This window comes from Cyanistes caeruleus, chromosome 5 (genome assembly GCF_971803275.1).
Source record: "Cyanistes caeruleus chromosome 5, bCyaCae1.hap1.1, whole genome shotgun sequence".
Classification (NCBI taxonomy): Eukaryota; Metazoa; Chordata; class Aves; order Passeriformes; family Paridae; genus Cyanistes; species Cyanistes caeruleus.
In genome coordinates, this window is record NC_141705.1 from 59931244 (window position 1) to 59953324 (window position 22081).

The window sequence follows — 22081 nt, forward strand, 5'->3', positions numbered from 1 at the left end:
GAGTAATTACTCATGCAGTGTGGCTAGAGAAGTGCTACTAAAAATCCTAATTAAAATCCTTATGTATTTCTTCTGCATTTTCCTTTCAGCTATTATCAATGACAACTATCCATGTATACATATACACTTTCCTCTTTGATGATTATCCCTCTTTCTTCTGCCTGATTCATTCAGCAACGTCACAGTTCAATGCTTTTGAGGCCACAGTGGCCTCTATGGGAATTAAGTCTGACATTAGAAATACTGAATTGTGACTTCAGTGAATGAATTAAATGGGGAGGATTACACTAAATATCACTGAAAGTGCTCCTACTCCCATAGCCAATGGCAACCTATTTCCTATGGAATCAGTTAAGGACCTCACTCTAGGTAGAGTCCATGAAAATTATTTGTACCATTTTGAATAAGTTGTTTCACCATTGCTTTAAGAACAGCATAGTTACACGCACACAGTGCTGCTTGCTGTTACTTGTGTCAGTGTTTATAGGGTGGGATCTCCTGGCCAGTGGCAGAAGCTTTTAAGCTTTTTTCATTCATCTATGGCCTAACAGTGCCCAAACCCACACATGGTGCCCAGGAGAGAGTCATTAACTTTCTGAGGAGATATACACTCCAAGGTGATGCAGCTGATCATTGCAAATATAAGTGTAGGCTCATTTCTAGTGGTCTCAAAACTCATTTCACTGTCTCAGTTAGCAGATTCTGACTGAGACAAGGCTGGTAGAGAAACACCAGTGTTACCACCTACTTTGGGAAACTATACAAGATTAATGGATCTTCAGAGGAAGAAGTATTAGGAGTAAAGTTCATTTAGCTTCCCTCTGCCTGAGGCAGCAGGAATGGAAAAGCATACTGACAAAGCAAATGAGAGAAGAGGAAAGAGACAGGATGGTGGGAGCTGGAAGAGAATATAGATGCACAAGACTCAAGAATGGCCAGAAATATGCAAAAAGCACAAGAAACAAAAAATTCTTTGCAAATCTGAGAAAACTTCAACCCTTAGAAGAAATTAATCTGTAAATCAAAGCAACCTTTTACTCTGCTGGTTTTACTCAATTTATATAACAACTTCCTTAAAATATGCTTGGCCTTCCCAGCTTCTCTTTGGGGCATAGGAAAGGGGTTATACTGGGTTTCACTACCTTCTAACTTCCTCTGTTCCTCAGAATGGAGAGATCTGGTCTCATAACAGAGCTTCAGAGGGATCAGCACCTGCCAAAGTAACTATTTCTCCTTGCATTTCTGTTACAACATGGGCCTTGGCAGTAAAAACAGCAACAAAATCAGCAGTTTTCAAGAGTCATACATCTATCCCAATATAAGCATAAGCGTTTAAAACAGTAGAAAAGCAATTCTCTCTTTTCTTCTATTTCTCAAGGCCTAGGGGGAAAAACCCAACAAAACAACTAAACTTTGAAACTTTTCTTACAAAATCAGATGGTCATAATTTTTTGAAAAGTGGCATCTGAGTTTAACATTGCTCTTCCAATTCTGTGTTTTGCTTCAGCATCATGGGACATATCCAGCATTAGAAAATTTGTTATGGGATACCAATACTTGACAACATCTGGACTTGAACAAAAAGTTCACTTTGTCACAATCAGATCTGAAGTTGTAACTGAACTGTGAAGGGATCCAACATAACACCCTACTAAACTCATCCAAAATAACCAGCACTATAGGCCACAAAATGATGGATACAATTTCTCTGTGTAACACACCTTCTGCCCGTGCAAGGCCCTGCTAATCATACCTATGCAATGCTTCTATGGAGGAGTAAATAGTCAAAAAATTTAAGCTATAAAAACCTCCAACAACACATCCCCAAAAACCAAATTCACTCCCCCCCCCAAAAAAAAACAACAGAAAAAACCCCAAACCATTAAAAAACCAAAAATAAACAACATCCAGGTATTTGTTGGGAGAATGTTTATTTAATGGAATGGGTAGCTCCCATTGCTCTTTTTTGTAACACCAAAATCGACTTCTCTTTCAGTAACTTGAAGAGTCACAGCCTTGAGGGCCAAGAGACTGATACAGAGGCCTATCTGTCTGCATACCTGTGCTCAGAGAGAAGTGTCTCAGGATATTCACATGCACAAAATAGCAAGCGTCACCTACAAAGCAATTAAGCAGACCATGCTGTTAGAATTTATTCACAAGATAAACAGCCATGCCCAGATCAAGCAGCTAAGATCACAGGAAAACACTGAAACTGTTTACTTTATGAATAGGCAAGCAATCCACAAAATATGCTCTAAGAGAAATGCCTTAAGGATGAGGACAGTTTATTAGGACACAGCATTTTATCAGATTGCTCAGCACATAAATCAGGGGAAAAAAGAAGGGAGGGACATTCAGAGTGATGTAACTTTTCTTCCAAAGAAACCATTAGGTATGACAACAACCTGCTTTCTTGGAGATGCTGAGCACCTGCTTACCAATGGAGTGTGGTGAATGAATTCCTTGTTTTGCTTTGCTTTCACACAGAGTTTTTACTTTACCTATCAATCTGTCTTTATCTCAACATACCAATTTTCTCACTTTCTTACACTTCTTATACTTTCCCCCATTTCACTGGTGATGTCCCCTTGACTTAAGCACCACTGAAGACCCAGGACACCATATTCACTTCTCTCTGTCCCTACAGACATATAGGCACTCCTACTTTTGTTTAGAAATTCTGGCAAAGAAACAACTCCAAGGTAATAAAATGTGAGGAAAGCCTTATCATGTGCAGCATGGACAAACTTGGACAAAGTAACAGATGCAAGGACAGCCACACAGCATGCTGGAAACTAAACAGGAAGGCAATATTTCCACATGTGACGTGACAGTGCCATTTAGAAACCATTTAATGACATTTGACAAACAAAAAAATAATAACCTGCTTCAGGGATAAATAAATTACATTTGTATCAGAACTCAAAGACCTGTTGTCAGATTCAGTAGGGAACCTACAGCAACTTCACAACAGGATGACTGGTCCAGCATTGCTCTTCATGACCAAAAAAGCTCCCTATAACTATATTTTAACCACTAGAGATACTTGAATTAAAACTGTGCTTGCCCAGTCTTTCTATTACTTTTGTCTCCTTTGTCAAGCCAAAATAATAGTAATAGCATTTCAGCAATGCCAAGTATACTATCTGTGACATTCTAAATATTTTTAACTCTTACCAATTCAGCAGAAAGTTACCTTAGTAACATATATTTGGCAGTACCTGTTCAAGAAGCAGGAGGAAGGCTGCACACACTCCCTGAGGTCAGGTAATCCAGGAAGCAGAGATGTCCACAGCACTCAAAAAGAGCAGAATAGGCTGGCAGTGGCAAATCAGGTCAGCCAGTAGGCGGTCTTTAGAAATCTTTACCAATAAAACACTCCAGTAAGGAACACAAGACACAGCACAAAAGAGCCATACCTCTTGTTTTGAGCTTAAATAAGAGTCCCAAGCCCACAGACAGAGAGTGTGAAATCAGGGTGATTGAGCTACATAGGGAAGTCCAGGTTCCAGCTGTCCTGGGGTCTGCTTAGACACAAATGAGCCAATTATTCTCAGCTGGCCTTTGAGGGAGTCTCTGTTACGGGACTGGCTGGGGGGATCTGGGTGAATCACTTAAGGCACCAGAGACAAATCACTATCTAGAAGAATCTCTTCATTGACACTGAAAGGTACATAGCCAGCCAGGAGATGCACAGGTGCCTAAATTTTTCAGAGATTAATCCCTCCCAATGCTACAGAGAGGCCTAGCCCAGGCTCAGGAACAAATAATGAAGACAATTAATTGGAACTTGAACCATATCTGAGCCCACTTGTTTCTTACATGTTTGTTTCTGTATGTTTTTAAAAGCATTTTCCTTTCAAAGGAAGCTGTAATTTCCGTAGGTTCTGTACAGTGCCACAAGGAAAACTTATGGGACTGTTTTGCTGGTTTTGACTATAAACAACATGTTTGCAGTTGCCCAAAAGCTTCTTCTTTTGCAGACCCACAAAGAAGCTGGTCTGAGAGCCATTCCCTGGCACATAGGCTTTTAGCAGGAAATTTCCCCCAAATATATTTTCTTGTAATTTTCCTACAACTTTAAATGCACAGAATCATAGAATGGGTGGGGCTGGAAGGGACTACAGTGGTTGACCCAGGCCAGCCTCCTTTCATTCTAGGAAGGCTCCCTATTTTGGATAGAATAAAACCTGGGGTTGTTTAAGGGATAGGAATAGCCGTAAATTTTGATCATGGAAATGGGAGTATCATTTCATAAAATGCTTTTTATGTGAACCCTTTTTCACAATCTAGTCAGGTAAGTTGTTATGGCCACTGTATATTTTCAGCAGTTGTACCTCTAACTTAAAAATAATGGTGCTGTATTGACCACAAGATAACCCTTCTTCATTATGAATAACATCAGATTATATATCTTTCACACGTTTTTGCTTTATTCAACAGTTTTTGGTGTGCCTGACCTTATTCTATTAATGTTAAGCAGAATTAATTAAAGCTACGGGCATCTTCTTTTTTTCTTACACAACACATTTTGCTTAAAAAATAATGTATCACTCCCTGATTAATTTTTCATGACTTAAATTATTACCTTTTCCCCATGGTTGTCATTGTTCCATATTTTTTTTACGAGCCACTAATTTTTTCAAGTATAAATTTGAACCTGCTTTACTAATGTGAACAGCTGTTAGGCTTATACAGCTAAGGCAGGGCTCCCAGCAGCCTTGTGCTGAAGGTTTGACATGGAGACCAAAAGTCGATGGCTGTAAAGCAAGATCATTCTAAAAATTAAAAATAGGATAATTATATACAGTAGCTAGCCCCGACACTGGCCATCTGAGTTTGAAAGTCTTTACCCAATTGAAGCCACACTCTCTGGTTCCTTTTTGGCCCTGATTTTCCTACACCATCCAAAAAAAAGTTGTCACCTCTGCATTGTATTTAAAATCATTCCACCACAACCACTGAAGTGCTCAGATGCATTTATCCCACACCTTTACATACTTGTGCCTTAACTATCTCATAGCCAAATCAGTCACAAGCCCATGTCCTCACATGTTCTGATTAGTTCTTTTCATAAACCTGGATGATAACTGGTTTATAATGTTTATCAGTTTATTGTTTATAATGTTGATTGGTTAATAATATAATTGCAACTATGCTGTTCTAAAGGAGCAAGCAATGCAAGGCATGTAGGAAGAGCCACAGCTGTTAATAGATACACATAGGTACAAATGGGAGGGAGATGGGACTTCAAGACATTCTTTAGGTTCTCTGACCTCAAGGATTTTTCAGGCTTCAAAGCAGCCCAGATCACATGTGTTTGATCTCATTTGTATATGCACTCCTGTGTTTCAAGTTGCAATAGCCTGTTTCCACAAACACTATTCCTACTGTAGGGCACTGCTTGGATTTGTAAAAGCCAGGTACAGATTATGCCACATATCACTGCACATATGGAAACCATGCATGGGTACTGTGTGAATGATTTCTGGCTTGTTTCATCACTTCCCTGTGAAGGCTTTGATTGTGCTTGAATCACATGAGTTTGTAGAGTTTAGACAGCTGCAATGAGGCAGGGGAAGATTTTCAGTGACTCTCCTCATGAGTCTGTGCATTTGAACACTGGAAAATGGGATTTATACCTCAGTCCCTGCTTACTATGGTGAAGGAAGATGCATTGCTTCCTAGCACTCAAGAGAATACCTCTCACATCGTGGGGCAAAACGTAAAATTCCTCCAAAATAATGATAGCGATGTTCTGTATATCTGTAAGAGATATCATGCAGTTAAATAATTATGTGTCCAAAAATTGTGAAGGACAACATTGGTTCAGAGAGCAGGCTGGGTGAAATTGAGCATTTACAAAACCTTAAAGGAAATGTACGCTGGGAAAAACATTTCCCTAATCCTAAAATCTCAGTGAAGTACCAGGATTGGCTCTAACCTGACACAATTCCCTGCTAGCTCTTTGCCAGATTTTCTCTGCCACGATTTAGTCATGCTTGCTGTGTAATTTCATCCAGAGCCTCTTTGCCTGCCAATACAACTTGCATCAATTTCTGCTGTGTGAATGTAGGGTTTTGTCTATCAAACTTCTCTCAAGTGGAAAAGACTTCTGGATACTGTGACCAAGACTTTTAATATGGTAAAGCTCAGTATCCAGCTATCTGTTCCTGAAGCTATGCTTTCCTGCTGCTTGCTCGTGCTCCCTTTACTTCTGCACTGTTGGCACAGGATGTTGCTGTTCCTTGATAATGCACAAAAAGCAGCAAACCAGCAAAGCTGGAAATGCAACAGGGAAAGATGTATTAAAAAGCTCCTTGTTTTTTCCAGGCTTTCATGGCAGGCTTGAAACCCTTTAAAGAGTCCTCCACCAGTTCTCCCCTAGATTATTTGTAGCATGGCTAATACGTCCAAAATTAAAATGCAGGGAGAGGAGGAGAGCGTGATGGCTGATTTTTATAAGCAGCAAGGTCTGGAGTCAGAAGTGAAGCAGTTAAAGTAGCAGCAGCATGTTTACTAAGCCATTTGAAGTTGATAGCCCACACGGCCTGGCTTTTTTTCTCTATCTTCGTAAACGCAGTGAATTGATGGAATGACCTGGACTTGATCTTCAGGGCAATATGTCTGATGGCACTGCTGGATTGATAAATTGATTCAAAACTATTACCATGGTGAAAAAGCAATAAGGTCATAAAAATTGCATCAGCTGGCTAAGTAAATCCTGGCATTTCATGACAAGTAATGCAGAAGAATCGCAAGAGGATCTGGGCATGAGGCTGAATGAGTGAGCGAGAAATGACTTTGAAGAGCTCATCATCTCCGATCTATTCTTCCTGCCAGCGATTCATGCCTTCGCATAGTGCCACTTCATTATGGGGAAATAACTGTACACTTCTAGCATATTCCTGGCCGTCCCTGGCGGCCCCTGGAGGACCCTTAGCTGGTTAATACCTCATCATGGGCTTCATTGAACACTTTAATCTGCACTTGTGTGATCAATAGAATACTGATGTAAATTAAAAGGACAATTTCATGTAATCAAGCCTGTTAATGCTCATTTTGAAAACCATTATTTGTGGAAGGCATTTAGGAGAAAATTACAAAGTGACAGGCTGATGCACTCAGAACCGATTCAAAAGGAGATCTTTTTTGTTGCTCTGAGGATGGATGGTGGGGGCCCACCAGCATGTGCATTGCTGTGCTGGGCAGGAGGAATGGGGCAGAAGGAGGCAGAGGGGTAGCAAGAGAAGCAGTCCAGCAGGAATATGACTCCGCCTGCTTGCCTTTGCAAGGGGAAGAAAATGAAATTTTCCAGTGTTCTATTTCTGTGGCAAATTCAATTACTGTGGGGACTTGTTCAAAGCGGTGCAACTTCCAAGAGGCAGAAATTGAAAACCCAGCAGCTAATGAAACGGCAAATCACTAGTAAGTTCAGACAAGGGCTGTCAGTCAGATCAAACACCTAGAGAAAAACAGCCACTTCCTTCTGGGTTTCAACAGGCAGCCTTTCCCCCCATCTCCCACAGCACACACCCCTTTGAAAAGCAAAACAAAACTTCCCAGGGCAGCACAGTCATTCTTTTCCTGAAATTAAAATAATCATCAGTGTCACATATTGCTTATTCCAACAGCTGCACCATCCAGGAAGGCAAATCCTGCTCTTCCTGGGTACCTACCCAGGTACCTACCTGTTTTAAGCAGCTGCATGAGGACAACTAAGCACTAAGCTTAAGAGCACTAAGCTGCACGCTTATCTGAGGGGTTCCAGTCTGCACACCTGTTTCCATAGCACTGCAACCTCCCCTGCTTCCAGTCATTCAGAAACTGGCAATTCCAAACCACTGGGAAACAGAGAGATTGGAATATCAGAATAGGTTTCAACTCCTTTGAAACATACAGCATGACCTCAGCTGGCCAGTACTGCCTGAAAGGTAGATGTCACTTGTCTGCTGAGCACATGGACCTGCCACTTTGCCTTCTCTACATCTGAAGTAGTGAATCCACCAGAAACCATGTCACACTATGTATGAGGAGGAAGCTCCATGAAGGGACACAGCCTAGGCCCCAAGATGCTTTAAATGCTTCTTGCTCATGTCCTCTATACCTGGAATCATAACCATAACTAAAATTTTTACTGTTCTGTAACATCCTGTCTCCCTTTCTTTCTTGATTCTTGAACAGACAAGACTCTTTGGTGGTTTATTCTTTTCACCTACATGAACTTCACCTAGATGGTAACAGCAGTGATGCCTTATGTTTTAAGTTTTTCTGGTCTGCTTTGGCATGCAGCTTTATATTAAAGGTTACAACGATCTTTTCACTGGGTAGTGAAGACAAAACAATCCTATTCCAGCTGGGGACTCAAGAACAGTCTCTTCAAACTTCAGGTCCAAAGCATAAACAATGTAAAAAGAGGAGGGCAGGAAAGCAAGCAAGAAGGATGAAACTTTATGATTTGAGGCTGTTAATTGGACAGTTGATTTCTGTGTGCAAATGGACCAAAACGTATAAAAATGTGAGATCTTGTGACGCAACTCTCTTTTGCTTCCATCTTGGAGCCATCTGGGCAGAGCCATGACTGTGGCACTGGTACTGCCAGGGTGTGGCCTTTGAAGGCCTCTCAATAAATATTCACTTCATTCCTCTTTGTCTAGCCTCTGTTCCAGCTTCTCAAGGCATCAGTAGGAGAGCCAGGTAGGAGAGGTGAGGCATCTGGAAAACCCCTGGACCGAAGCCCTCTTCATCCTGCCAGCAGTCCTGGAAAGGCCCGGCACAGGTCCAGAGGTGTCAGAGCCAACAGCCCTTGGAAAAGAGGCGTGTGAATAAAGACTGAATAAAAGGGTATTCTGTTTAGCATCTGGGTTAGGTGCTAAGAGGTTTCGTAGATTGTAATTTTGTAAATTGTAAATTTGTTAGCGGAACCTTAGGTTCTAAGTGGAGCTGTTTTGCTCTTTATCCACGGGTAAGAAGGGATGCCTTCTTAAAAGAGCAGGTTTAAACTATAGTGGTGTTGGCTTGAAGCCAAAGGGCGGTGCAGCTGAGCAGCTACTGTGCTGTAGCTCCAAAGGTTTTGAGTTCTAATCCCGATTCTGATATGTTTGTTTGTTTCTTTTGCTCTTTATTTTTGTGTATCAGAATGGGCTGCATATCCTCTTGTGAATATGAGAATAGTAGTATTCCAAGGCATAGCCCTCTGGGGTTAATATTGAAAAACTGGGAGAAATTAACTGGGGAAGAGTCTATGCTTTTAAAACCTAGACTTCTTAGACTCTCAGAGAAAATGTGGCCAACGTAGGAACTAGATAATGGAGAAATATGGCCTAAATTTGGGAGTTTATACCTAAAATTAATATCAAGCCTAATATCGCACATACTGGGACAGACATTTTGAAGAGTTAGGAGTATGCCCGTCTTTTTATGGTGTTAGCATGTCAGCAGAGCCTAGGTACGCAGAAAGAACATACATTGGTCCTAAAAGGTAAAAAGAAAGAACAGACTTTCAGTAGCAAATATAAAAATCCAGAGGAGGCGGATACAGATCTAATTGTGCCCGCAATGAGGACAGGGCCGGTCCCAGCCGCAGTGGCGGCGGGCGCGGGCCCGGCCCAGGTCGCGGCCCCTCCTCCGCCGGCACCGCTGCAAAGCGGGCAGCGGGAGGCGCGGGGCCCCGGTCAGCGAAGGAGGAGAAAGGCAGGCCTTGGCAGCAGTGGGCACTGCCGCCGCCTCAGACACCGCCCGAGGGGGGTAAAGCCTTCTACCGAGAGGAGGGCCCGGGGGCAGGGCCTTCTACGAAGAGGGCGGAGAGGGAACCTCCCATAGGGGGAGTGGAGCCGCCTCTGTTCGCAGGCCTGTGAGATGCCATAGCAACCCCGAGGGCCGGGGAGCTGCCTCAGGAGATGGCGTCATCAAAGACTGCAGACACACAGGCCGGAGGCCGACCGCAGTAGGTGTAGCATGATGCTGTCTAGCATTGGGACTAACCGAGGTAGACTATTGCCTACAACAGAGTCAGACTGCTCTTGCTCAAATGGCTCCGAGGAGGAAGACAAGGATGATGAAATGGAGATTATTGCTGCCCTAAACAGGTGGAGGAGGGAAACGATAGCAAGAAAAGCCCTCAGAGAAGATAGCCCAATTGCCCACCGCACTAGATCAAAAAGGGAGAAAGAAAGAGAACCAATTTTGTAATTACGACAAACAGTTGGCAATCAGGGGCCAATGTATGTGAAGGTTCCATACTGCCTTTTAGAGTTAGAGCAGTGGAAGACTACTGTGGGGAAATATAAAGAGAATCTAGATAAAGTGGCAAAATTAGTAGAACGAGCTATTGATTCACAAAACCCTGACTGGGCAGATTTGAACTCTGTGTTAGATACATTACTTGATCCCACTGCGAGACGAATGGTCAATAAAGCCATCACAACATCAGTGAAGGGGAGCATAGCCAGTGGAATGCTTCAAGGCACTGTCACTCAGATATTCCCCCTTGAGAATCCTGGGTGGGATCCAAATATAGCAGAACATATGGCGAGGTTAAAATGATACCAAAGTCTCATGGTATATGGGTTAAAACATGGTGTACCTAAAGCTATAAATTGGTCAAAGCTTTTCAAAGTGAGACAAAATTATGACGAATCACCTACTGATTTTTTAAAAAGGTTAAGAGAAACTGCTTTCAAATATACTGATCTAGATCTTGAATCAGCTGATGGTAAGGCACATCTGGTTTTGTTGCTTATGGGTCAGGCTTCAAATGATATAAGAAGAAAGCTGCAAAAGATAGAGGGAGTCTGAGATATGGATAAACTGCTAGAGATTGCCTGGAAGGTGTTTCGAGATAGGGGTCCAACTGAAAGAATTAAATCCCAACCTAGTAAGAAGGCAACTCAGGAAAAGTCATCCAACAATGCTTCCCCTACAGAGAGAGACCAGTGTGCATACTGTAAGAAGTGGGGACATTGGAAAAAGGACTGTCCAGGGTTGAAAGAAAAATCTTTAGTCCCCCAGCTCCCAGTAGTACAAACTTCAAGTGGCTCAGGCTCCGAGTGATGGGGACCGAAGGCTACTACCCTCCCAGCAGAGCCTTTGGTTATAGCTAAGCTGGGGAAAGATGTCATCAAGTTTTTGTAGATACTGGAGCAGCGTATTCTGTGTTAAATACCTTGAAAGGGAAACTGAGTCACAATACTGTACGTGCTGTTGGGGCGACTGGGGTAAGTGAAACACAGCCTTTCTTCCAACCTTTAAAATTCAAACAGGGGAAACACTGGCTAATCCATCAATTTCTCTATATGCCTAACTCCCCTCAACCATTTCTGGGGAGAGATTTATTAGAAAAATTGGAAGCAGAAATTAAATTTAAAAGGAGAGAAGGGGTAAGAGTTGTAATTCCTGAATCTACATTTGTCCAAATTGCTGCACTTTTAATACAGGGAAAAAGTGGCGAAATTCCCATTGAAATTGAGAATGCAGTAAATCAATAGTAGCTGTCACAGTATTGTCACAGTACAGCTGGTCTGGATTGGACAAAGTAAATCTAGCCATAACACAAATCTAATTTAGCTAGCCTAATTCATGTCTGAACCACTGCACACCACGGACCAGGATGCTGGGCAGGTAGAGAAATATCAGCCAATGGCTGTCTAGCCTGGGAAATTTGAATTGAGTATTTGAGTTCTGAATAATGAAGAAGGCTATTTTGTCTGATGAGCGCTGGAGCATGAGTCATGGATCTTTGTCTCCCACCCATGACCAGCACCCAGCACGATACAGTAGCCAGTGATATCCCAGGAAGATCCAGACAGGCAGAACCAGTGAGTATTGTGCTCAAACCAGGAGCTACACTAGTAAGGCAAAAACAATACCCTTTAAAATTAGAGAATCATAAGGGATTGGTATCTATAATTGAAAAATTCCTACAACTTGGTCTGTTAGTGCAATGTGAGTCCAAATTCAACACCTCCATTTCAGCTGTTACAAAAGCAGACGGTAAGAGTTACCTATTAGTAAAAGATTTAAGAGCAATTAGCAAAATTACAGAGGATATACATCCAGTTGTAGCCAATCCCTACACCCTTTTAACCACACTGATGGATGAATTAGGGTGGTTTACTGTTGTAGATCTGAAGGATGCCTTTTTCTGCATTCCTATACACAAAAACAGCCAAGAGCTTTTTGCTTTTCAGTGGGAAAATCCCGAGACAGGGAGGAAATGTTACCTGGAGAGTTTTGCCCTAACATTTCAAGAACAATTCCACCATATTTGAAAACCAACTAGCAAAGGAATTAGAAGACCGGAAAAGACAGGAGCCAGAAGGAGTTGTTCTTCAATACATGGATGACATTCTGATTGCAGCCAGGACCAGAGATGACTGCATAAAATTCAATGTAAGTTTCTTTAACTTCTTGGGACTGAATGGGTACAGAGACTCTAAAGACAAAGCACAGATTGCTAAAGAAGCAGTAGTCTGTTTGGGGCTTGAGATCCTCCATGGACAGAAAGAAGCCATCTGTCAACTCCCAGAGTCCCATACTGTAAGAGAGATGCAAGCTTTCCTGGGAAGGTAGGTTGGTGTAGTTTGTGGATAGCAAATTACAGACTTCTAGTAAGACCCCTATATGGGGCATTAAAAGCATCTGAGAGAGGAATTATCCCATGGACTGAACACACTAGGGCAGCTTTCAAACAGCTGAAACACTCTCTAATGTCAACTCCAGCACTGGGACTGCCAGACCTAACCAAACCTTTTGAACTTTTTACATATGAGAGATTGAATATGCCTTTGAGGGTGCTAGCACAGTGCCTCAAGAACCAACGAAGGGCTGCGGCCTACTTTTGTGAACAGCTAGACAATGTCGCCCAAGGATGGCCAGGATGCCTAAAGGCTGTGGGAACCACTCCCATCTTGATCCAGGAAGCTCTTGAGTAAGAAAACTCACCCTTGTGCCACACATTGTAGTGTATGTACCTATGCAGTAGCAGCTCTACTTGAACAAAAGGGGGGCATTAGTTATCTGGTAATCAGATGTTTAAATATCAAGCATTGTTATTAGAGCAGGATGATGTTACCTTGAAAACAACTTCTGTTGTTAACCCTGACATGTTTCTGTCCTCCACCTTAATCAATGGTGAGCCTGAACATGACTGCTTACAGATGATCAAAGAAGTCTGTTCCAGCCGACCAGACTTGAAAGACATGCCCCTAGAAGATCCAGATTGGGAACTTTTTACAGATGGGAGCAGCTTTATGAAAAATGGCAAAAGAAGGACAGGCTATGCAGTGATTACACAGGACAAGGTGATCGAGGCAAATGCCCTGCCAGCAGATGTGTTATCACAGAAAGCTGCATTGCACTGATGAGGGCCCTACACCTGAGCAAGGAAAGAAGGACTGACTCTAAATATGCATTTAGCATTGTCCACGCTCATGGAGCTATCTGGAAGGAGAGAGGACTTCTGAATGTGCAGGTTAAACAAATCAAACATGCTGAACAAATACTCACCCTCTTAAAGAACATTAAAAAACCTGCAGAAGTAGCGATCATGCATTGTAAAGGTCATCAAAAAGGGAAAACCATTCCAGAATTGGGAAATTGCTTTGCTGATAAAGCAGCAAAAGGGATTGCAGAAAAAGGTATTCTTGCAGTAATTCCACAAAAAGAGGTTGATTTGTCAGAGTTCACCCCAAAACCAAGCAGACACAAGCTAATTAAGTTTCTTAAGGCTGAGATCACAGAAAGTGGATAGGCTGTTACACCAGCGAATCAGATTGTAATCCCACCCTTGATCCTTCAGGAGCTAGCCCAGAGGGAACATGAAAACACACATTTTAGGGTTGAAAATCTTTTAAAACACCTTAAAAAAGTAGTAATAGGAAAGGGTATGATTGACATTGAACAATCAGTAGTGAGTAAATGTGAAATCTTGTCTCTGTATGACACTCGTGGTTAGGTTCTTTTTTCCCTTGAACTGAAGCTGATGAGAGGGAGGCTGTTTTTCCTCTTGTTCGGACTTGGTTGTTTATTCTTCTCTTATCTGCATTACATGTATACAAGGTACAAGAACTTATGTGCACTAAGATAGAAAGGCGCAAAAAGGCTAACAAAGATCTTCTTCAAGGTCTTTTATATGTCTATTACCCAATTAACAGATGCCAAGCAAATTATTTTTCTTAGTGATCCAATGACCCAACACCTCTGTGTTGCACTGCAGCATCTTCTACCCAATCACCCACTACTACCCAAAAACTTCTAGAAGAAGAAGATGAAGAAGAAAGAAAGACAAGAGACAATGCCCTAAATATTCCATCTTGTCTTCTGTTCTCTAAACTAACTTAAACTCCAAACTTTAACTTTTTCACCCAGTGACATAAGAAAACTTTCTAATTTACACACTTACACTTCTAGTTTTTCTATTTAACTATAACAGTTGTTTTCAGGATGTTATATGAAATTCAGTGCTTTCTTGGATGTCAGAGCCAGGTATCAGAGATAAGGGCACACTCTCTGTGCCTCTGACTCCAACAAAATCTGTTGTAAGAACAACCCTGACTTGAGGAAGAGTTGTGTTAGGAGAAACGAAATCAGGAAATCTTCCTGGAGATTACTGGCAAATAGATTTTGTGGAGTTACCATGCAAAGAGGGATACTGGTACATACTGGTATTAGGTGACACCTTCAGTGGATGGACAGAAATTTACCCCTGTAACACAAACACAGCCGAGGAAGTGATAAAAGTTTTGTTCCATCATATAATTCCAAGGTTCAGGGCTCCCTTGGGGATGTCATCAGATAGGGGATCACACTTCATTGTAACAGTGGTTAAAGAAATCAGCCAACTCTTGGGAATTACTTGGGATCTGCATACATTGCATAGACCCCAAGCAAGTGGTTAAGTCAAATATATGAATGGGACTCTTAAAACACAAATTAGTAAAATTTGTCAAGAAACATCCATGACATGGGTTCAAGCCTTGCCTATAGCTTTACTAAGAATTCACATTCAACCATGGTGAGAGGATAATATCAGTCCCTATGAAATACCATATGGTAGACCATATCAGATTGCACATATTCCAGGTGAAGTTCACATGAAAGGGAAACTTGGTTTAAAAAATTATTTAGTGGCTTTAAGTTCCACTTTGCAGAAGCTCCAGACTTACATTGTGCTATCCAGACCCATAGGACTGGACACTCCTGCACATCCATTCCAGCCTGGAGACTGGGTCTACGTTAATCACTGGGACAGTGATTCTCTGTAAGCCAGGTGGAAAGGACCATTTAAAGTTCTGCTGACTACCTTCACTGCAGTCAAAGTTGCTTGCAAAGGACCCTGGATTCACTACTCCAGAATTAAGAAAGCTTCTGCTCCTGAAACAATTGTAACAATGAAGACTGATGCAAATGATAATATATTTTAAATGGTTCCTCTTCTGTGTCTAATTACTATTCTTCTTTATATGATACTTGATTGTGTAAGATATTATTCTCATTAGATGTTTATTGATATTAGGTTTATGTTTATTATTAAGTATACATTTACTATTAGATATTTATCTAGTGTTAGATATTTATTATTGTTAGACACTTACTTGTCATTAAATACTTATTGCCAGTAAATATTTAGAATAGAGACTTGACAAGGTAGAGGCCTTGTCGAGCCTCCAAAGTGGGGAAACCGATGACTTATGTTTTAAGTTTTTCTGGTCTGCTTTGGCATGCAGCTTTATATTAAAGGTTACAATGATCTTTTCACTGGGTAGTGAAGACAAAACAATCCTATTCCAGCTGGGGACTCAAGAACAGTCTCTTCAAACTTCAGGTCCAAAGCATAAACAATGTAAAAAGAGGAGGGCGGGAAAGCAAGCAAGGAGGATGAAACTTTATGATTTGAGGCTGTTAATTGGACAGTTGATTTCTGTGTGCAAATGGACCAAAACGTATAAAAATGTGAGATCTTGTGACCCAACTCTCTTTTGCTTCCATCTTGGAGCCATCTGGGCAGAGCCATGACTGTGGCACTGGTACTGCCAGGGTGTGGCCTTTGAAGGCCTCTCAATAAATATTCACTTCATTCCTCTTTGTCTAGCCTCTGTTCCAGCTTCTCAAGGCATCAGCAGAAGATGCTGTTATGAATTCCAGGCTGAGCTCAATTCCAAAATTACAATTGGTTCCCAAGAAGAGGAAGGTAGAACTTTACCAACTTTCTAGGATGTCCTTCTATGCAGTTCTTTCAGAAATCTCTCCTTACCAATACTGATTCTTTCCTCAACAAGATGTGTATATTCATCTCCAGTTATCCATATCTCTGCTGTCAGACAACAACCATTCAATAATCACCCAGTCTCTTCTGAAATAAGGTCTTGAACTGAGTGTGGTACATTTGATTTTATATCAGAGAGCCACTAGCAGCACTATCAAAGGGGAACAAGCAGTCTAAATTCAGTGTAAATAGACTGCAGCACATAAAACTTCCAAGTGCGAAGAGCTAAGCTACTCTTTCTGCTTCTATGTTTCAATTTTACCACTCTGAGTGAGAAAAATTGGTAAACAAGTAAAGAGCCCGTATTTTTTGTGTGTCTTCTTGTGCCAGAGCTTTTCTCAATGAAGTGATTTAAACTTTAGTTGCTCCCTTTGTTGCAGTCTGATCTATTTGGGTCAATTTCTGCGGCATTATTTCTCTTCTGGAAGGAGCAAACATCATAAAAAATAGATGAAAATGTTTGAACAAGGTGTGGGGGAAGTAGTAGTTAAATATACAGTATGTAATGTATTTATTTCTATACATCCATATTTCTCAGGGCTTGTAACAGCTTGGTTGCCTGCAAAAGGAAACAGTGGAAGGCTTACTTTATTCATGATTTCTTTTCCTGTCGGAGCCAGCCCAGATAGCCATGAAAAGACAAGATAATTTGTTTAAGAATCACTGGGAATGTGCTAATATTCTGAAGATTAATCAGGAGACTGAACTAAGCAACTCTCATAAAAAACTTGGAATAAGAAAAAGCTACAAGGAAACACAATAATAACACTATTTCTGCTACTTATTTTTATCTCGTGGTCTGTTTTGGAATGAAGATCTTTCTGCTTCTCCAAAAGTGAGAAAACAAGAGCACTGTCTTGGTTAACCAGACTAATCAGCAGAAGATGTCCTGTGAACTTGACAGAAGTTTTTCACTGTCTGTGAAAATTTGTATTGGCTGTGCAGACAGAAGTTCAAATTCAGCATATTTATTTTGAAAAAGACTACAGAAAATGAAAGGAAATAGGAATGACATGAGTGAAGAGAGCAGAATTTGACACTACACATTAGGTAAAGGACTTGGAAGGATCAAAGATGTCTTGTGCTGGTGAGAATTTAGATTTCATCTTTAGAAGTTTTATGAAAAGTTGCCTAAGAAGGTAATGTGACACCTGATTTTCCTTTATCCTGCATAGCTGTAAAAGCCAATACAAGAAACAAACTGGGAATTAAATGACTACCCAGTCAGTATTTACTTGGTTTGAAGTGCAATAAGGTCTACATTCCCTACTCCAAATCCTTTAAACTGCACGTCTGATTTAGTGAATAAGAGCTTTTCCTGGGACTAAAAATTGCAGGATCTTGATGATGAGATACAGAATCTTTTGTAGAGTTAAAGGAGAAGCTTACCCCTTATTTATGTATATATAAATCATATCTGAAGCCAGTACACAAATCCCAGAGCTACAAAGGAGACATCAAGAAGATATTGTAATTTTATGTTCTGCACTTAGATGTTAAATATATTAATATTTTTAAAGGTCCTGGGTTTTTTTAAGTGTAACTACCCCACAATAACTTTCAGCCTGTTTTTTTCTTGTATTAATGTTTTCATTATACACAGGAACCTTTTGTGTGTAGAAGTACTGCTTTAATCAGCTTATTTTCAGAAGAAACAAACTTGCTGTCATGCTGTCTTAATGTCCCTTCCCAGTAGCTTTTCAAACCAAGAACTTACTCTGACCATCTCCAATGGCAGATAGAGCACTCCACAATACAGAATTCCCACAGCCTTAGGAAGATGTGTGGCCAGAGAGATGAGAGAGAGAGAACAAGCCTCTGTCAATGCCCCATTAGAGATCAAAGCTGCAGCATAATTTCTCCATCAGGGACAGACACAAGTGCTTTTGGACTCCTTTCAGAGACTCCACACAGAAGCATATTCCTTCAAGACAGAGCCAGACTTCATCAGCTCTCCTGGTAAAGGAACTGCTTGTTCTACCACTTTGGTTCCAGCAGGAGTAATCCAAAAGGACTTCTACACCCAAAGAACTGTCATTTCACAGAACAGGCAAGGAGGTGGAGGGATCAAACCACTTTCCCTTGGAGGTGACAATGAGAGGGTTGTTTCCACTGCACTTGTGATGAGCCCATTTTCACCATTTCACTTTTACAGTGCCATGGATGTCATGGGGCTGAAACAATGAAAATAAGAATAGTCAAACAGGAAAATTCAGTGTGAGCTTTCTGGCTTCCCTGGCTACATTCAAGCAGATGTTACACAATCACATTTATACCACATTCCAATCACTTGATCTAAGCATTACTTGCCAACAGCCTTGGTGGAAAGCAGAGGCTTCATAAGGATTGCTGCAGAACTGCTTTTGTCCAGGGTAGTTCAGCCCAGGATTATTTCAAGTATGCATTGCACTGCAAGAAGTTGTGATGTAGAAACAAATGGGTTCATTTTCCCCAGCAGTCACAGACTAGTTTTGAGACTGGCTCCAGCCAAACTGGCTCCGAATCTCCAGCAGAGCTTTGCTGAAGTCAGCAGAGCACAGCATAGGAGATGGCAGTTCAGCCTGGTCTTTGAGACTGGGGCTGAAACTCATGGAAAGGAAGACAGAAAAATAGTGACTCTTGAAACAAGTTACTAAGTCTAAGCATTTACTGGATAGTAAATTATTTGCTAAAACTCTAAGACGAACTGGAGCCTTATCATGATTTTACTGTTAATTCAATCATTCTGGATTTCTTAATGTAAAGTTAATTAATTGTTGTTGGCATAATTATAAAATATCTTCAGTTTTATAATGGGTATAAAGTTCTGAAATATAAATTGAAGACACCTCACATTTTTAATAGATGTTCCTTAACCTTTAAGGCATTTAGTTTTGTGCGGTCAATGTGAGCCTTTTTCCATTACAGAGGACATTTTCTGAGGTATTATTTATCAGGCAACTGAACAGGAAGTGCTTTGTCTACTTACTTTTCCCTATCTGTTCCTCTGTGATGCATCTATACATACCTATATCTGTGGCAGATCATCCTGTTCTGACACTCAGCAGATATTCCAAGTATGCTCTCCATTTATTCCATTTTTCCCTGGGCAGGCACAGGCAGCCAGTCCCTCACCCCAATCCTCTTTCCCAAACTGCTCCAATAGTGCCTTAAGGAAAGAAGTCAGGTTGGCTTCTAGGAGATTTTCAAGTCTTGTCAACAGCTTAGTAGTGGCTAAACAGCCTGAATCTTATCTCTGTGAGTGCTTTCTAGATGACACTTCATTCTTGCTGTGGTTGCACCAATACCTGAAGGATGTCCTCAAAAGCCAATTGCTATGGATGGGCCTCCCAAAAAACTCCATTGGCTACACCTTGCAATGGCCACCCACACTGGGGCTCAGAGGCATTTTTCCCACTCTCCTTCCCCAGTGATGTCACAGTAAATATCTCCCCATGTGCAGATCATTCTCTGTAGCCAACTCAGAGCATTGTCAACTTCCAGCTTTATTGGATGGCACACACAGTCTTTGGGGAACCAGCCTTGCTTCTGGAAATCTTGCCACTGTAATGCCACACATCTCTGAAGGAATTGTCTATCAAGGAGGATGGGAAGCTGAAAGACCTGAAAACCATGAAATCATATTGGGTTCTAAAATCCTGGAGATAGGAGTAGAACATGAGTTAATGGGACCACAAACTCAATGAAATAATGACTTTTTCACAGTAAATGAGAGGTGATGAGAACGAGCACAGCTGGGGGTTGAGTCTTCTGCATCTCCTATTCCTATCAGTCAGCAGAACATCAGATATAAGGAATTCTCAAGGTACTTCTCACCAAACAGTAAATCACATCTTTGGGATCCTTTTCCAAAAAATACACAGTTTGGGGGATAAACTCTCCCAAGAGCTACATTCGGAGTTCAACTTCTCCCTCAAGGGTTCCTGAATCCATAAGCTTGCTGCTTAATTGAAAAGCAATGAAGATATCCATGCTTAGCATTTCCCCCAAGACTGTTGACTGCTGCAGTCAGGCTTTTTCCTAGACATGTAAAGAATGCTTAAAAGTGCTCCTGTCCCTTGGGTGTTGCCATGCAGCTTTGTTTACTGTCTGTCCAGAAATAACTCTATCAGTCAGAAGTGGTTGCAGAATCAAAAGACACAGCTAGTATTTAACTTGACTATAAAAAACCCTCTTTATCCATTCTTCCTTCAGACCAGCAGGAAAATATTAAAGCTTAACATATGACCTTTTTTTTTGAAAAAAAAAATCACATTTTATATAGTCATATAAAACAGAGAAATTAACATAGCTCATTACTAGTTTTAGACAGGGCTTAGAATGCCAGCCACCAAATTAGTGTGAGGATTATCATATTTTGGAGTAAAAGGTGCCAAAACCTGTCTAAACGGACTTGATGGGCAGTACACTACAATGTAACACCAAAAAAAATAGCTCCCTATGAGAAGCTGCAAGATCAAACCAAAATTAATTACATGATAGGTCCTAGAAGCATCACCTCCATAGCTTAAGTTCAGCAAGACATCTTGTGCTTCTCTGTGCTTCTTACCCTGAACTTTCTGTTTCTTTCAATATTTAAAATAAATTTTGAAGGCTATTCATCTTTTTACTGAAAAACAAAAAGCAATGGGAGATGGACTTTTCTGTTCCCATTTTCCCCAACGATGATAAGGCTTAGGCCCACTTTTGGGTAAATGTGTTTGTAGCATCACCTGCCCAAGACAATCAGCAGCAGTAGCACTATTTTAATAAAAATGTTGTCCCCATACACTGAAATTCACTACTATTTAATTTTAAGTAATTGCCTTCTTAGGACTGATGATGTTTCCTTTCAATCACTTGTCAGGAAATAGTCCATTCTAAGTCACAAAAAAAAAGAGAATTGTATAGACTTCCACTAAATAATTTTCCCCACCAGCTGCAGAATATTCTCAAGATCACAACTAAATTATCTGAGGCATTTTCCTTTCCTCCATGCAAACTCCGTCTCTACCCATCAACAGCTACAAAATCACAATATTTCAGTAGCCAAAAATATCATTGCGCTTATAAGTCTGTAGTAAACTCTGTTCTTTATTGAAAGGGTGAGACTGGCTTTTTTGACTGTGGATACAGATACACTGTATTCTCTGAATGCCTAAGGATGATTAAAAGTGGATAAAAAAATGTTATCAAACAAATTTTATCAATGCAGAAAAGGCTATCATGTGGATAAATCAGTAAGTCTCACTAGATATATTGGGAGATGATAGAGAGAAAACCATAAACTGCAAAAAAATTTGGATTGTTCAGCCTTAGGAGGGTAAACTGGATGTGGGACCTAACAGCCATAAACACATAAAAATTCTGCTGTAAGCATTAAAGGAAAGGTTTCTTTTCCATATTCACAGTGAGTAAGTCAAGAGAGAATATCCATAAACAGAGGGGAGAGAAAAAAGAGTTTAGTTATCCTTTCTAACAAGGAAGGATGATGGAGGTCTCCAACCTGAAGAAGGACCACCTGGAAAGGTTGTGAAGCTTCCTGAAAGGGACATCTTTAAACTCTAACTGAACCAAAATCCATTGGGTATGACAGAAGGATCACTGGGCCTGCTTGGGGCGGAGGAATCCACAAAACTGCTTCCGATAGTCCCTCCAGACCTGTTTTTCTACAATTTTTGAAGTCAGTTCAGGAATGTATCGGGGCAAAAGTCATGGCAGCAAAGAGGGGAAAAACTTCTAGCTTTTTTGGTGATGGAATCTGAAGGTGAATTTGTGTCCCACTGCTATTGCAGATTTGTGTAGAACGACACTATGAATAAAGTCCAGCAAGGC

General features: G+C 40.9%; 2 long non-coding RNA genes across 2 annotated transcripts; one reads left to right on the forward strand and one right to left on the reverse strand.

Annotated features, from left to right (window-relative positions):
* Positions 1 to 1914: 1914 nt before the first annotated feature.
* Positions 1915 to 3313, reverse strand: LOC111928864 (uncharacterized). Its single transcript, XR_002864354.2, has 2 exons — positions 3225 to 3313; positions 1915 to 2117 (listed from the first exon to the last, which is right to left on the reverse strand). It is a non-coding gene; the product is annotated as an uncharacterized LOC111928864 (long non-coding RNA).
* On the forward strand, positions 2111 to 15435 carry LOC111928863 (uncharacterized). The gene is made up of 2 exons (XR_015286953.1): positions 2111 to 12393; positions 15182 to 15435. It is a non-coding gene; the product is annotated as an uncharacterized LOC111928863 (long non-coding RNA).
* The last annotated feature ends 6646 nt before the right edge of the window (positions 15436 to 22081 follow it).